Raw genomic sequence first — 15,742 nt, 5'->3', positions numbered from 1 at the left:
GATTCTCTCTCTCTCTCTCTCTCTCTCTCTGCCCCTCCCTTGCTCATGCTATCTCTGTCTCTCTCAAAATAAATAAATAAACTTAAAAAAAAAAAAAGAATTTGGATCTCTACCTCACATGACATGTCAAGTAAATTTCAGATGGCTTAAAAATATAAAAGTAAAAAACAAGGGAAAATAGAAAAAAACATAGGTAAAAATTATATAATTCTGGAATGTGAAATACCCTTCTGATCATGATTCAAAGGTAAGACATAAAAGGGAATTATTAACATATTGGTCACTTAAGGCAAACCAAAACTTCTATACATCTAAACTACATAGTCCAAGTTACGAAAAGCTGAGAAAAAAATTCACAACACCATGACAGCAAAGGGTTAATATTTTTGAATTATGAAGAACTCTTAGAAATCAACGAAAAGATAAAAAACCCATTAGGAAAATATAGTTGGCACCTGGTCAGGCAAGTTACACAAAAAAGAGAAATGCAAATGGCCAATAAACATAAAAAACATTTGACCTCACTAGTAATAAATGAAATGCCAATTAAAACAAAAATGAAAATATCTTTTAACCTATAAAACTGGAAAATTTTAAAAAGAATGATAATAACTAGTGTTGATGAGGGCTTGAGATAATAGGGCATTTATACACTTTAAAGGGAATGTAAATTGGTTCCGACTTTCTGGAAGGCAATTTGGCAAATTGATACAGCACTTTAAAGTGTGCACGCTGACATTTAAATGTTCACATTTAAGAACTTATCCTAAGGAAATAACAGGATAAATGCACAAAAATGCCTGTTCAAGAATATTCTTTAGTGTGTCATTTATAATAACAAAAAATTTGGCACACCTAAATATTTGTCAATAGCAGAAGAGAGACCTATGCAATAATTGAAAATATGGCAGAGATGTTCTCAATATATTAAGTGAAACTGAAGATTATATAATAAAACATACAGTATGATCATATATACGTATATTTTCTACATGTTTGCATTCAAAATAAAATTTAGAACACCAAGTGTGAATAGCTATCTCTGAATGTTTTGAATAATAGGTAATCTTTACTTTCTTATTTATGCTTATCTGTGTTTTCTGATTATTCAAAAATAAGCAGTATTTATTTATTTTCATTGTTAAGTGAAAAAGCAAAACTGTAACATTCCTTCCAAAACTCAAGTATGAGCCTTAGAAAACCATTGTAGGTAAGTGATGTGTATATTTCCATGACATGGCTTTCGTTACCATAGCAAAGTGCACCGAGAAATAATGTCCAAGACTAAACAGCTGTGTGTCTGTCAAATGTCTCAGCAAGAATTTGCTTCCTCTATTGCAGATGGAAAGCTAAATTTTCCAGTGAATTTCCCCCAAAGTTGTCACTTCACCAGGTGGGTTCCAGCAGTAATATTCTAAACAAGGTTTGTCATAGAAATGGTTTTTGATTTCCATTTTCCATACAGAACAGACATCTAAGACAGAAGCAACATACAGTTCCTTCCGTCTATCTCACTCTTTTTATCTGCCCTGCCCCATTCTCATTCCCTCCATTTCTTCCTTTACCTTTCTCTCTCTCTTCTTCCTTCTTTTTCTCTTTTCGTATGCTCTCTGCCTACCCCCTGGTTCTTTTTCAGCCATTGTCTCACCAGGCATTTCTTGAGAGCTTCCCAGAAGCCAAGTCCTAGAATGGGTGCCAAAGGGTTCTTGGGAAGCGTCATGGGGGCTTGGGAACAAGTGTGTTCTCCAGGTCCCTGCAGCTGATGGCAATTCTAAGGCAAAATGGTAATAGCAGGATTTTGTGATTTACTTCGCTTACTGGTTAACTCCCGGGATTGATGTCGTTATCAGAATATTCAGAATTTATAAAATTGAAAACATCAGTGAGGGGCACCTGGGTGGCTCAGTGGTTGGGCAACCGACTTCGGTTGGTCATGATCTAACAATCTGTGAGTTCGAGCCCCGCGTCGGGCTCTGTGCTGACAGCCCAGAGCCCGGAGCCTGCTTCAGGTTCTGTGTCTCCCTCTCTCTGCCTCTCCTCCACTCGCACTCTGTCTCTGTCTCTCAAAAATGAATAAACGTTAAAAAAATTAAAAAAAGAAAAAAAAAGAAAACATCAGTGAAATAATATGTGTGATGCTTTTTGAAAGGGCACATTTATAAGCCTGCTTCAGAACATTAAGCAAATGTGTAAGTTCTTAAGGATAAAAACATTAAATACACAGTATTAAGCTCTCACAAATTAACAAGGTAACAAATTAACATATAACATTAAAAATAAGCAGTCATAAAAGGAAAATTCAAATATCATACTAAAAGTATTTGGTTTTTAAAAAAAGAGTATACTTTTAAAAACAAAGTGCTACTTCAGTGGTGTCTTTGTTGAATTGTCCGTATACTTTTACACACATTTTTCAACTGTTAAAAATATTCTATTATGCTGAGGAGTGATTATAATTCACTTTAAATTCTTTTCTTCTGACTCATTCACCTTCAAATTATAGGATTTCCTGCTTTATAACTGAGGAGTTCTGGGGACTCTCAAGAGTTTTTTGGTGTGTGTGTGTGTGTGTGTGTGTGTGTGTGTGTGTACAAGTTTGTCGTATGTGTGTATAAGATGTATGTGGGGTCTATGAATGTATGTGTGTGTTGTGTGAGATGTGTGTGGGTGAGTATGTGTGAGTGTGGGGTACACAAGGTATGTATATGTGTGTGTAAATTGTGTATGGGGTCTGTGTGCTTGTGTATGATGTGTGTGGTGTATGTGCATGGGTAAGGTGTGTGGTATGTGTGTACGTGGTCTGTAGGTATCTGGGGTGGGGAGGTGGCAGAAACTAGCAAAATTCTCTAACTCTGCAGTTTGACTCTAGATATGGATCTTTCTCTACCTAATGTTGGCTGACTGTGGTCAGAGGTCCTTTTTGGTGCTTTGTTTATTCATGCGGGGACAAACTGCCCCCAAACCACTAGTAGTTTGTGAGGCCAAAGGACTGATAGATAGTGTCAACCCCTGAGTCATCCCTGCAGCTGCCAGATCAGGGGGGTTAGACACTTGCCTTCCTAGAAAGAAACCTCACAGAGACTCTAAGAAGCCCCAAGGGGGATTAGAGATTGAGGGCTGGAAAGCACCTCAGAGGGTGTCCAGTCCAGTGTTTGTCAACGTGAGGATTTAAAATTTTAGTGGGTAGTAAAATCAATTTAGTAGATTGCAAAGATCTTTTCTGAAAAGTAGAACAGAAAAGTGTGCATTGCACTAGCGAAAGTAAGTACAGATTCTTGGAACTTTTGTTTCAGTTCTGCATGTGTGTGCGTGTATGTGTATGTGCTGGGTTATGATGCAAGATGAACTTGATATCCTTAGTTGTGGTCACTGTTTTTATTTCAGGGTGATAAAATGGAGAATATGTGGGGAAAGAGATCTAGTTTGAAAGATCATAGCTGATTAGTGACGGAACAGTCTTCCTATTATATCACATATAAGAAAGCCAATAGTGAGTCACTAGAAAAGACCAGAACAATGACTTCTCTCTTCCTTTTGTGGAAAATAGCACTTTTAGTCCTTTTTGAAATATTATTGCTTCTCAAAAATTTCAGACTTCCTGGAATTTCCAAATGAGAGAATTGAATAAGTTGGTTGATGTTCAGGATTCCCATCAATTTTGAAATTCTAGAGTTCTATGACTTTAAGGATGTCAGAGAGAGTGTGCAAGTGACTCAGTGGTGGTCTATGGGGAAAACCATTTTTATCTAGAAGCAGTGAATTCAGATTCAAGTGTCACCTCTGTCCCCATGTGACTTGTGGTAAGTCATCGGACATTCTCCCTACTGTTAAAACACTATCCTTATAGCTACTTTGTGGAAGTCAAACCTGATCATTATGTGAGATGCTTGGAAAAGCACAAGATTGAGGCAAGAGTTGCTATTAGTGATCTCACAGCTGCTCTGGTCTCAGTATCCTGTCTTGCAGCCAGTCTGTGGGACCAGGGATGGACATCTAAGGCCAACCTGGGCACCATTCCTGCACCTATGTGAGGTAAATTAATGTGCCTCTTATCCTAGTAGCAACTATGTCATGTAATCAATTATTTAAAGAATTTTTCAGGTTATGAACATACAAAGATAGGATTCTCATTAAGAATATTAAAATCAAGGGGCGCCTGGGTGGCTCAGTCGGTTGGGTGGCCGACTTCGGCTCAGGTCATGATCTCACGGTCCGTGAGTTCGAGCCCCGCATCGGGCTCTGTGCTGACAGCTCAGAGCCTGGAGCCTGTTTCAGATTCTGTGTCTCCCTCTCGCTGACCCTCTCCTGTTCATGCTCTGTCTCTCTCTGTCTCAAAAATAAATAAAACGTTAAAAAAAAAAGAATATTAAAATCAAAACAAAGTTTGGGACTGGATGAAACACTATGTCGTGACTTTGTCAGTCACTGCACCTGTTCACATAGTGATCCTTGTAGCTGGCACTACCCTGCCCTCCTCTCAAGTCCACATCTTGATGACCATCCCTCCCACTTGCACAGTCTGGACATAATGGCCTTCTCTCAGGCCTTCAAACACTCCATTCATTTTTGCCTTTGCATGTGCAGGCTTTCCCTCAGCCTGGAAAGCTGTTCCCTCCTCAATTTTCCTCTGAATACATTTTCTCAGCTTTCAGATCTCAGCTCAATTGTTAATTTTTAGAGGTCAAGTTAGGACTCCTTTGGTAAACTCCCATAGCATCTTGAAACTTGCCATTGAAAGATTTTGGTTTAATTTTACATTCAGTTGTGGAATTGTTTGATAAATATGCATCTTCTTTTTAAACTTTTCTTAATGTGTAATTTTGAGAGCGAGAGAGAGTATGAGGGGGTAGAGGAGCAGAGAGAGAGGGAGACAGAATCTGAAGCAGACTCCAGGCTCTGAGCTGTCAGCACAGATCTGGGTGCGGGACTCAAACTCATGAGCTGTGAGATCATGACCTGAGCTCAAGATGGACCCTTACTCGACTGAGCCACCCAGGCACCCCATGAATATTCATCTTCTTAACCTAGAAGTTCCATGAGGGTAGGGAGGTTTTCTATCTTTAATTCCCATTGTGTCCCCAACACCAAGGACAGTGTCTAGTGTGTAGGTCAGTGCTGAATAATGGCACACTGAATAAATGCATGTATTTGTGGGTCTACAGACCACACTCGGAAAGCATGTATTGCATGCACATTTACAATCAAGTGCTATGCACATGGTCACATAAAAGGTGCTGAATGAATAAGGCAGTTCTTGAGCAACTTACTTTAATGTTTTAAATATGATTTTTCCAGAGAATATCAGATTGAACTTAAATCTCCTCATTGCCAGGAGAGTCTGTATTCTCAATAGGCATATTCTGTGTTTTTCTGAATAACCATTTTAGACGCTACGGTTTTCTTCCTGCCACCTTTTGACCCCTCAGTAGTTGAGGAGAGAGAGAATGAGAGAGGCCCTTTGTTTATTGTCTCCTCCTTATTTCTCATGCACTCCGTACAGTGGAGATTCAAAACCTGTTGGTATTGGTCTGATAGGTGCTACTCTACTGCCTGGTTCCACTGTGCATCTAGGAAAAAGTATTTGGGTGCTTGCCTATGAAATATTGAACGAAGAACATTTGTGTGGCATTTCACAAAGCACTCCCGCCTATGTTACCTGGTTTTAACTCATAACAATACTGTTATCAGAATATAGCATTTTCCAAATTTTATACACAATGAAACTCAAAGACCTTAACTCACTTGTCCAAGGTAATGCAGCAAGTATTTTGGACAGCAGGACTCAAACCTGGCTCTTTCAGTTCTAGAGTTTTCTATTACTATATAACACCTGTTTTGCATTCATGTTTCCTAGGATTCATAATACTTCATAATTGCTCCTTAGATTTTATGGTACTTCTTATTCTTCCAATTAGGCCACATTAATTCATGTGTTACTTACAACAACTTCCTGAGGTAGGTGGGGCAAGTATTCATCCCATTGGTAGAATGGCTTGGGGCAAATTTCACTTCTCTGCTCCCCATGTGACTACCTGTGGTAGACAGAATGGCTCCCCAAAGATGACCAAGTCTTCATCTTCAAATCCTGTGAGTATATTATCTTATGTGGCAAAAGAAACTTTGCAGATGTGATTAAGTCAAGAATCTTAAGATTGGGAGATTATCTTGAATTATCTGATTGGGCCTAATGTAAACACAAGGGTCCTTATGAGAGAGGGGCCAGAGAATCAGAGTCAAGGAACAGGATGTGATGATGGAAGCAGGATTTTGGATGGGGGGGGGGGGGAGAGAGAGAGAGAGAGAGAGAGAGAGAGATTTGAAGATATTCTGTCATCAGCTTTGAAGATAGAAGAGCCACAAACCAAGAAATGCAGGCAGACTCTAGAAGAAAGATATTTCCAGAAGAAGCAGATACTGCCTCCAAAAGGAACATGGCACTTCTAAAATCTTGATTTTAGGATTTCTGACCTCAAGAACTGTAATATATTCGTGTTGTTTGAAGCAACTCAGTTGTCGTAATTTGGTACAGCAGAAATGGAAAATGAATATACTACTCTAAGCAATGACTGACTTCTGTAGGTAAGGAGAATTTCAGACCATTTCTGGTGTATCTGGTATATCCCCCCAGGCTTGGAGGGAAGGGCTGTGGCAGGTAAGAGGCCTTAGGATGTAGAGAGAGATTAATATGTCACAAACTTCTGCTGTCTCTGAAGGAGGTGTGAGGTCCTGCAGTTCTTGCCTCTAGAGTTTTCCATTGGCCTCTAGCTCCCTGACCCAGCCCACCTCTCTGACCTTAGCCTATTTCTCCCTCACTCACTACGCTAGAGAGACACACACCTTGTTCCTGTTCCTAGAAGCCTTGGCACATCCTGTTTCTTCTGCCTGAAATACTCTCACCACAAAATTTCACGTCGCACCTCTCATCTCTCCTCAGAGAGGATGTACTTGGTCATCTCTCCAAAGTGGACCCCAAGCCATTTTCAACTCCATCAGTGAATTTTATTTTCTTTATAACTTTCCTTATCACTACCTAAGACTATCTTCTTCTTTCTCCATCCCTATTTTCTGGTGCCCCTCAGTAAAACATCCACACCATGAAAACTGTACGGCTCATAGCTCTATCCCAAGTGCCTGAATATATTAGCTGTTCAGTATATATTTGTTGACTGAATGATGAGACCAGAGGCAGCCTTAAATCAGGAGCACCTGGCTTCTCTAAGCCTCTTCTCCAGCCCTCCAGAAGGAGTTTCTGCTTAAGACGTGAACATTGCAAGCCTTCAGATTCTTTCCTCTCCAGGGTTCCTGGCTGTCTTTAGACACAGGGCTCAGTTCTAGTTGAGAAAGAGAAAACAGCCCCCAATATCTAGGACCTAGCCTGGCACTCACAGCTTGGCCATGATGTTCTCATGTTTAACAGAAATATTTCCATAGAACTCCAGCATCAGCCAAGGCTGCTCTGTGACCCTGATGAAGCAAAGCAAAACAAGATTACTCCATAATCATGCCTGGACCTAGACAAAAATAAGAACATTGTCCAAACCACAAAAATGACCGAAGATACCCCTTTCTTGGATAAAATGTGTGACTGATATTTCTTTACCAATTATAGCTTTAGCCTTGTCTCCCTCCTCTTAGCCTTTTATGTAAGAATAATCAAGATACCCATAGAATTACCCCTGCTTCTGATAACACCCAATCCAGAGCAAAATCCCGCCTCTCTGAACCCTCCCCAATATCACCTGAGCCAAAGCTAACTCCTGTAAGTTCTCTGTCATATCCTCTCACTGAGACACCCCACGGCTCCCCACGCTGTGTGTTAGCCCTCGCTGCAACTGGTCGGTAACCCCAACACTGTTCAGCTCCAGGTGATCCTGGTGCTCTCTGGCTAGAGGACACTGACACTCTGGACTGGAAGTCGGGCTTGGCTGCTTTGCCATCTTGGAGGAAGAAATGCTAGTTGGGCCAGCTGGTCGGCTAGAAAATCCTGAACTACTTTACCAGTGAGTCAGTAATACTGGATACACACTGGGTGTGTATTACCAGCTTGCACAAGAGCGGGGCGGTGAGGTTCCAGGTGGAGCAGCTTCCTTACGGGCGCACGGCACGCAGGGACTCAGAAGGTGCAGCCATGACCTGCCTGGTTTTCCTCAGGGATGGCTCAGCCCAAGACACGGCTGCTCCTTATTGCCAATCTGTTCGAGTCAATCTCCCCAACACAGGTTCAAAAGCCAGTGGCACCTGCACTCTTTTACCTGCCCCACCCCCCAGGTTCCTTGCAGTCCATGTTAAACTCTCCTTCCTGCCTGAACTAATTCCCTTGTTGGTTTTCTTAATACCCTTACCCTACCCCTCCTGCCACAGCTGAGCCAGAACCACTGCTACCGCCACCAACACAGCCTCTGTACAGCCACAGCCATGGCCACATCCAGCTTCTGCCACAGGTATGTGCATCTGTGCCGCTGGGCTCTGACCTCTGGGCCTCCTTCCCTCTTTTCAAATCCTGCTGGATGATTAACTCCCATCCTCCCCAAAGTCTTCTTGGTTGAGCCCAGCTGCCTACCCACGTTCATAGCAGCTGCTCTCAACATTTACCAAGCAAGCTCAGGTTACAGTAGCTGTAATCAGGTTGATTTATGGGTTCCGGATAATCGTGTGGACTGTGCGTATGTTTAATTTTGATGGAGTGGTGGGAGTGAGTCCTACTGCTCATGTCCCCATCGAGAGCCAAATGTCCCAGCACAGAGGCCACGCCTGCTGGCTTCCTTTTTTGACCACTTTCTCCCTACTACCTGAGCCCAGGATGGTGACTACCCGGCACTCCGCAAGTTCTCAATGCTCTAGGAGAAGGTCAATCAAGGACTGATTTTCTGTGAAGTTGAAGAATGATACCTGCTTCTCAGGTGACCCAAATCCCAACCCCAGGCCAGCATCTGTGCCTTCAGTTGCCAGGAAGGCTTCAGAGGGAGCTGTTTTCAGGGATCCAAGAAGCATATCAGCTCTCCTGACCAGCCCAAATTGTTTGCTCCTAGCTCGGAGCTTCATGGCCTTCTGTTCATAAAACATTGATCCTGGCATATTGTTTTTTTCTAGAACTGAACATTTGTCAGCCTGACGACTCCAGGAACCAGCTCACTCCAGTTAAGGGTGAGTTAATCTCTGAGGTCCTTCTCATCAACCACCTCTTGTAAACACCTGGTGACGCTTTACAGCACAAGGTCAAAGATAAAGCCAGACACATTTTTAAAAAGGGGGAGCATTGGGATACAGAATACTCTCCTGCCTTAAATAGAACCAGATTAATCTAAATGCAAAATGTGGAGCAATGTCTAAGATATGATGTTAAGTGAAAAAAACAAAGGTTGCAAAATAGTATACACACTGTGAGTTCATTTTTATAACTCTATTTATATTTAATGCTTTTATGTATAGAAAAAGAGTGGAAAGGATGTTTTTCAGTCTGTTATATAGAAAGAGTTATGAGAGGACTTTGAATTCTTTATAGTCATGTCTGTTATTTTTGCAATCAGTAAATAGTTTTTTGTAAAAGGGACTTGAGATAACAACTCTTACTTTCATACCATTTATTTTTTGCTTTACCATTAAAAGAATTTTACTTAATTAAAGGAATCTCTATGTATATCTTTGTTTAGATTTTTATTATCTCTGATTTCTAACTTATTCTTGCCTCAAAAAAACACAAAACATATCTCCAAGCACTTCAGATTTCTCACAAACTTCATCCTGACACCAGCCTGGGGAAATCTGAGAAGGAGGGATCATTCCACAGCCCCTCAGAAAAATAGTTCGTTGGGGAAGTGGTTGAGGGACAGTTATTCGTTGTGTTCATTCAACATACACTACTGAGTCCCGCTGTGTATCAGGCTGTGTGCTTGCTTCCAGGGCCAGTTGACAAAAGAGATTAGAATTTCAAGGAAATACTCTAGGCTATTCGGTTGCATTAGGACTACAGGTTTGCCCCACAGTACAGGGTGGTGGGTAAGAATGGGGGTTGGAGAGTCAGGCACCAATAACCTCAGGGTCATCTGCCAGTTAAGGAGTGGGTCAGATGCTAATAACAACAACCAGAAATAACATGGGATTAAACAAGATAGAAGTTTGTTTTTCCTTCATTTAGGCAGACGTGCCTGGAGGGAGGCAGTGTGATGCTGGTACAGAAAGTCATGGTCATCAAGGACCCAGGATCCTCTGTCCTTCTGCCCTGCCATCCGTAGGTTGTGGCCTCCTTTCTCAAGGCCACAAGAGTTGGTGCTGGAGCGTTAGCCATCAAATCTGTACTCTAGGCAGGTGGCAGGAAACAGAGGAAAAGAGTAAGAAAAAAAGCCCACATAAGCCCATAACCTTATTAAGAAGCTTATTTGGAAGTCTTACCCAGTGACCTCTGCTTCCATTTTATGGGGATAGCGGCCTATAAAAGAGTCTGGAAAATGTAGAAAAATATAGACTTTGAGCTGTCCGTATTGCCTGCTCGGGTGAAGTCAGGCTTCCCTTTACAAGTGAGAAGGGGACTTTACATCCTAGCTGGGTACCTAGCTGTCTCTGCCCCAGGGTCATACCTTGCCTGCTTCCCCAGTACTAGAAGATTAAATAAGATACTTGTAAAGCCTTCAAATGTCACCTCTCCTTGGAAGGCTTCTTTGGTAAAGTTGGCCATTTTTTTTTTTTAATTTTTTTTTTTAACGTTTATTTATTTTTGAGACAGAGAGAGACAGAGCGTGAACGGGGGAGGGGCAGAGAGAGAGGGAGACACAGAATCGGAAGCAGGCTCCAGGCTCTGAGCCATCAGCCCAGAGCCTGACGCGGGGCTTGAACTCACGGACCGCGAGATCGTGACCTGAGCTGAAGTCGGACGCTTAACCGACTGAGCCACCCAGGCGCCCCAAAATTGGTCATTTTTTAAATTTATGGATCCAACGGCACATTGTTCACACCCAAATCCTACCACTGGCTGGGGTTTATTGTAATTTTGCATGACTATCTCCCCAGTGGACTTTGAGGCCAGGGGTGAGGCCTTATCCATCTTTGCTGGAGTGCTAGCATTCTGTAGATTCTCAATCAATCTTTATGGAATAAATCAAAGAATTTCCCTCTATTCCTTTCTTGATTGAACTTCCTGAACCAATTTTACTTCTAAGTCCAAATACCCTCCAGGTCCTAAACCTTCATCTTTGAAAAGTCGCTTTTGGGTTTTGGTCTCAGGTCTGAGAAAGAGTGGAAGGAACAATAGCACTGGTCTCAAATACCTGCTTTGTCCTTTATTTGCTGTGTCACATAAGGAAAATTGCTTAACTTCTTTGAGCTTTAGTGTTCACTGGGAAGTAAGGATAATATTAACGATGTTGTGTATGTGATATAAAGATTAAATGAAAGTGTTCAGCATGTATCTGGCATGGACCAGCACTTATCAGTAGACATAAGCATCTTTGGTCTTTTGATATTTTTCCCCTGTACTCTAATAGAGCTAGCCCAGGCAAGTTAAAAATAGCTACCACTTTTTGAGCATTTAAAAATTCCAGGTGTTACCTTGAGATAGTACCATTAGGTTCGCCCCATTCTACAGATAAGGCTACTGAAGTTCAGGGAGTCACCCAGCTAGAGGACAGAGGTAGAGTCAGAGCAGTCTGGTCACAGACTGTACGTACATGAGACCATACTGCTTTTCATGTTGAATTTGCCACCATTTAGCTTCAGCATATCCCCATCAACGTTTCCAATTTCTCTGGGTACTCAAGAGGCCACGTCACCGTGGAGGTAGACAAGGAGGATTCCGGGTCAGTTTACCCACAGGGATGACTTTCTCAGCTTAAAAGTTCCCACAGAACCCAGCAGCTACTCATTCCTCAGAGAACATTATGAAAAGTTCAGTTGAAGAGCCTGAGAACGACTGTGACCTCAGAGCTCATGAAATCCAGCCTGTGAAAAATTCAAACTTGTAAAAAAACATCAGTGTGTGTGCGTGGGAGGGATAAGGTATATTATCTAAGGATAATTTACTTTATAAAGTATAGCACCTAAGCCTTCCTTTATTTGACAATCTTTCCCCGTGTAGTTATAGTGATTTAATTTTTTAAAAAATTCCATTTATGTGAAAGTTTACAGGGACATAGCTATTAAGCCAAGTGAGATACACCCATGTAATTCTGTGATCTTGATATTGCCAGGAAATTGCTGCAAACACTGCCCTATCTTACCCTTTGCCTTGCATTTTTCTCTTCCAAATCTTCCTCTGAGAAGGTACTTTTTGAACCCAATTATAAGAAGAACATCATTGAAAATCATTCAATTATCACAATAGAAAGAAGTTAATTTTGGCTGTGCTGGAAGCTTCCATCAACCACTAGCATCTTTTTTCAGCACTGGAAAATTACAGTTTCTTTCCCTACTGTTTTAAAACTCACAGAGCCTTTGGGAATCAGCCTAAAGGATCTGGCCACCAGCCAGTACCAGAGGGGCGGAGGCAGATCGCTAATGATATCATGGAACTTGGAGGCCAGTGAAGGAAGAGACGGTGTAAGGAGCTGGCCTCCTGAAGCTGGCCTTGGTTGTTCCTGGACAAGCTGTCCTAGACGCTGTCTCCAGTGTGCCTTTCTGACCAGACTGCCAGTCATGGGGTGTGAAATTTCTGGCCAGAAAGGGCAGAAAGCATTGGGGAGGAGGAGGGGGAGGAAAGGGGATGAGAATCCATAAAATCATAGAGAAGTGAAGCACATATTTTCCTTACATTTTCAGAAAGTTTAAACCATACTTGACTTTGATACAGAAGTTATGGGTTGCCAAGGGACTAGAAGCTACTCAAACATCACCAGCCTCAACTGAAAAGAAGAATCAGGAACCCAAACATTTAAAAATTTTTGAGTGTGGCCTTCTAGAGGAAACCGCTGCCAGTTTACATTTCAGGAAAACCTGGCCTGCTGAAGTCTCTTCTGACTCATGCTTACGGGCTAGAGCTCTTGCTCGAAAGGGTTGACATTTCCTTGTAAAGCAACAAAATGCAGCCATAGGACCCAGGGCTTCTCAGAAATCCCCTGCAAGCTCTTCCTCTAAATCCTGAACCAATGGGGCCTGTCAGGGTGAGGCCAGTAGGAGTTTAGGACAAAGATTTAAGGAGGCCCTCACTCTCAGGGTTGCTCGAATGCATGGTCGGCCCCGAAAGTGAGGGCCTCCTTAAATCTGGCCCCCTGGACCCTCGCTTTGCTTACTTTCCTCCCAGCCCTGCCTTTCAAAGTCCCCACTCAGCGACCCCCATTCTAAATCCCTTGGTTTGGGATTAGGGGGTAAGATTTCTAAAAGCTCCTCAGATGATTCAGATGTACAGCCAGGAAGGAGAGACACTGCTTTAAGTGAACAAGGGTTGGTGGAAAATTCAAGGAATCCAACTAAAAGCCAGGAGTCAACCTTGAATTCATTTCTTCCTTGCATGTTAACTGGGGGGGGGGGGGGGGGTGGAGGTGGAAGGGGGAATTCTTATCAAATTCATTTTGGTTCAGTCTGTTCGCTATATTATAGGTCACAAAGGGTCCCATATCCAATTGCCAGATAAAATATAGGATGCCCAGGTGAATTTGAATTTCAGATAAACAACAAATGATTCCAAATCCAACTAGGCATCCTATATTTCTGTTGGCTAAATCTGGTGATCCTCATTTTGCATGACATGTCAAAGTATGTGGACTTGATTATGTAGGGCAGCATTTCCTAGTTTGTATTACAGAACAAAGTTGTGGTGGATATAATGTGTATTATACTAAGAAAAAACCTCCATAGTCAGCTAAATTTGGCAAATATTGGGTTAAACCAAGTTAACCTGGGTTTTTTGGCTACAAAACTTCTTGGAGGCTTTAATATGTAAGTGGACATTGTACCCCTTGGAGTTGGAGAATTACAGTTTCCAAGTTTACATACCTGGGACATCTTAATAACAAATGTTCCAGAAAACTTAAATGTAGAAAACACCACAGGGAGAGGTGGGGTGCTACTGAAGGGTTTTAAGCAGGCAAGTGACACAGACCAGTGATTGAGACAGATCGTTCCACTTTTAGAAGTATCGATTTTGAGAAGGACATGACTGAAAGCAAAGAACTGAGATAGAAGGCTCTATTTGTTTGCTAGAGCCAACATAACAAAATACCACAGACTGAATGGCTTAAATGACAGAAATTTATTTTCTCACATTTCTGGAGGCTAAAGTCTAAGATCAAGATGTCAGCAGGGTTGGTTTCTTCTGAAGCCTGTCTTCTTGTCTTGTAGACAGCCATCTTCTCCCTCTGTCTTCATGTGGTCTTACCTCTGTGCCTTTTTGTGTCCTAATAGACACATAGATACTTGAGGCTAAGCCTTCAATGTGTGAATCTGGGTGGGAGAATACAATTCAGCCCACAACAGAAGCTATTACAATAATCCTAGTGGAAGATGACAAGGTTATTAGTTAAATTAATGGCAGTGGGAATGCAGAGAAGAGATTGGATCCTAGAAATATTGGAGGCAGAACTGAAGAGACAGATGAATTGATTAGATGTGGTGAATGAGCAAAAATAAAGCATAGTTTCTAGCACATAATCACATTCAAATATATTTGTTTCCATCTCTACTCTTCCCTGAGTCTGGAATAGATCTTTCATGTAACAAAAATTTATACTCCTAGTGCAATGTTGGTGTGGTATCGAATTCATCTCAGAGACAGAGCATGAACAGCGCAGTTATTAAATATTTCCTCCTTACTTCCAAAAATGTACACTAGTTTTTGTATTGGGATGATTGACTAATCTCTGAATCATCTCTCCCCACCCCTGGAAAAAAGTATTGAGCGTTATGAAAACGCCTGGCCGTAACTCTGCCAGATTCGTTCTGGCTCCAGTGAGTAGAGTTCGGGTGATCTCCATGGAGAACAAAGGCTTGGTGAGGAGCAATGTCTTAATAGACCTGGCTCCCCTGGAGGTTGTGGTCCTCTGGCCCTTTAAGACATATCGAAGACCAGCCATAGTTCCTACCTTCAATAATAACCTCTGAGAATTGAAATCCTGGTCAAATTTTGATAGTATGAAAAAAAATTACCAAAAATTTTTGGTGGCAGCCTTCAGTTCTGCAGAATCTATAGAACAAATCAACTCTATAAAAAGAAACTTAGGATTGTTGGAGTGAGGGACTACAGATCCACAGGTCAATGTACCTTCTGAGTACCAGCCTCTAAGCTCTCCCTGGCCTCATTTGGTCCGGGCACCAAGAACATCAACAACTGGATGGCTATAGTATGAAGGGGGTGTCGTGGTAACACCCTGAAATTCTGACAGACCTACCACAAGCTGGGACCCATCTTTGCTGAGGCATACAGAATTCTTGTTGATACAAGTGTTCTTTAAATTAAAAGCAATAAATTCCTTCTGGTTTAACTTAAAAAAAAAAAGAAAGAAACAGTTGAGACAACTTGGATTCTTTTCCCTTTGTCTTCTGAGGATTGATGCATTTCTCAGGCTTTTGGTCTTTCTACCTATTAAATAAAAATGCTGGCAAAAGGGCAACCACTGCCTGTAATCTTCTTCTCTTTTGAGTCTTTAATCTTTCCATGGCTTCTTCCTTTCAGCCTGCACTTGAAGTTTGCCTCATTCCAAAGATTTTCCCTTGACCAGTCATCTTGTAGCATTAATATTCTGCCTTGTTGTAGAGCTGGAGTCTTGCCCTGTGCTCCCTTATTCAAGTAATAGCTGCTTGAAAGGCAAGAAGGAGTTCC

The 15,742-nt window shown here is 41.8% G+C and overlaps 1 long non-coding RNA gene across 1 annotated transcript in view; it reads left to right on the top strand.

Annotated features, from left to right (window-relative positions):
* LOC109268362 (uncharacterized) overlaps window positions 1-9,637 on the top strand; it is a 70,675-nt gene extending 61,038 nt beyond the window's left edge. The window contains exons 2-4 of the long non-coding RNA XR_002080607.2: window positions 1,342-1,393; window positions 8,362-8,441; window positions 9,091-9,637. This is a non-coding gene — a long non-coding RNA (uncharacterized LOC109268362). The remainder of the gene's footprint in view (window positions 1-1,341; window positions 1,394-8,361; window positions 8,442-9,090) is intronic.
* Window positions 9,638-15,742: the final 6,105 nt, after the last annotated feature.

The sequence above is a fragment of the Panthera pardus genome, unplaced genomic scaffold (assembly GCF_024362965.1).
Source record: "Panthera pardus isolate Hobbes unplaced genomic scaffold, ASM2436296v1 HiC_scaffold_24, whole genome shotgun sequence".
In the NCBI taxonomy this organism is placed as follows: Eukaryota; Metazoa; Chordata; class Mammalia; order Carnivora; family Felidae; genus Panthera; species Panthera pardus.
Note: the sequence above shows the minus strand (reverse complement) of the source record. Positions and strands in the feature narration are given on the sequence as shown.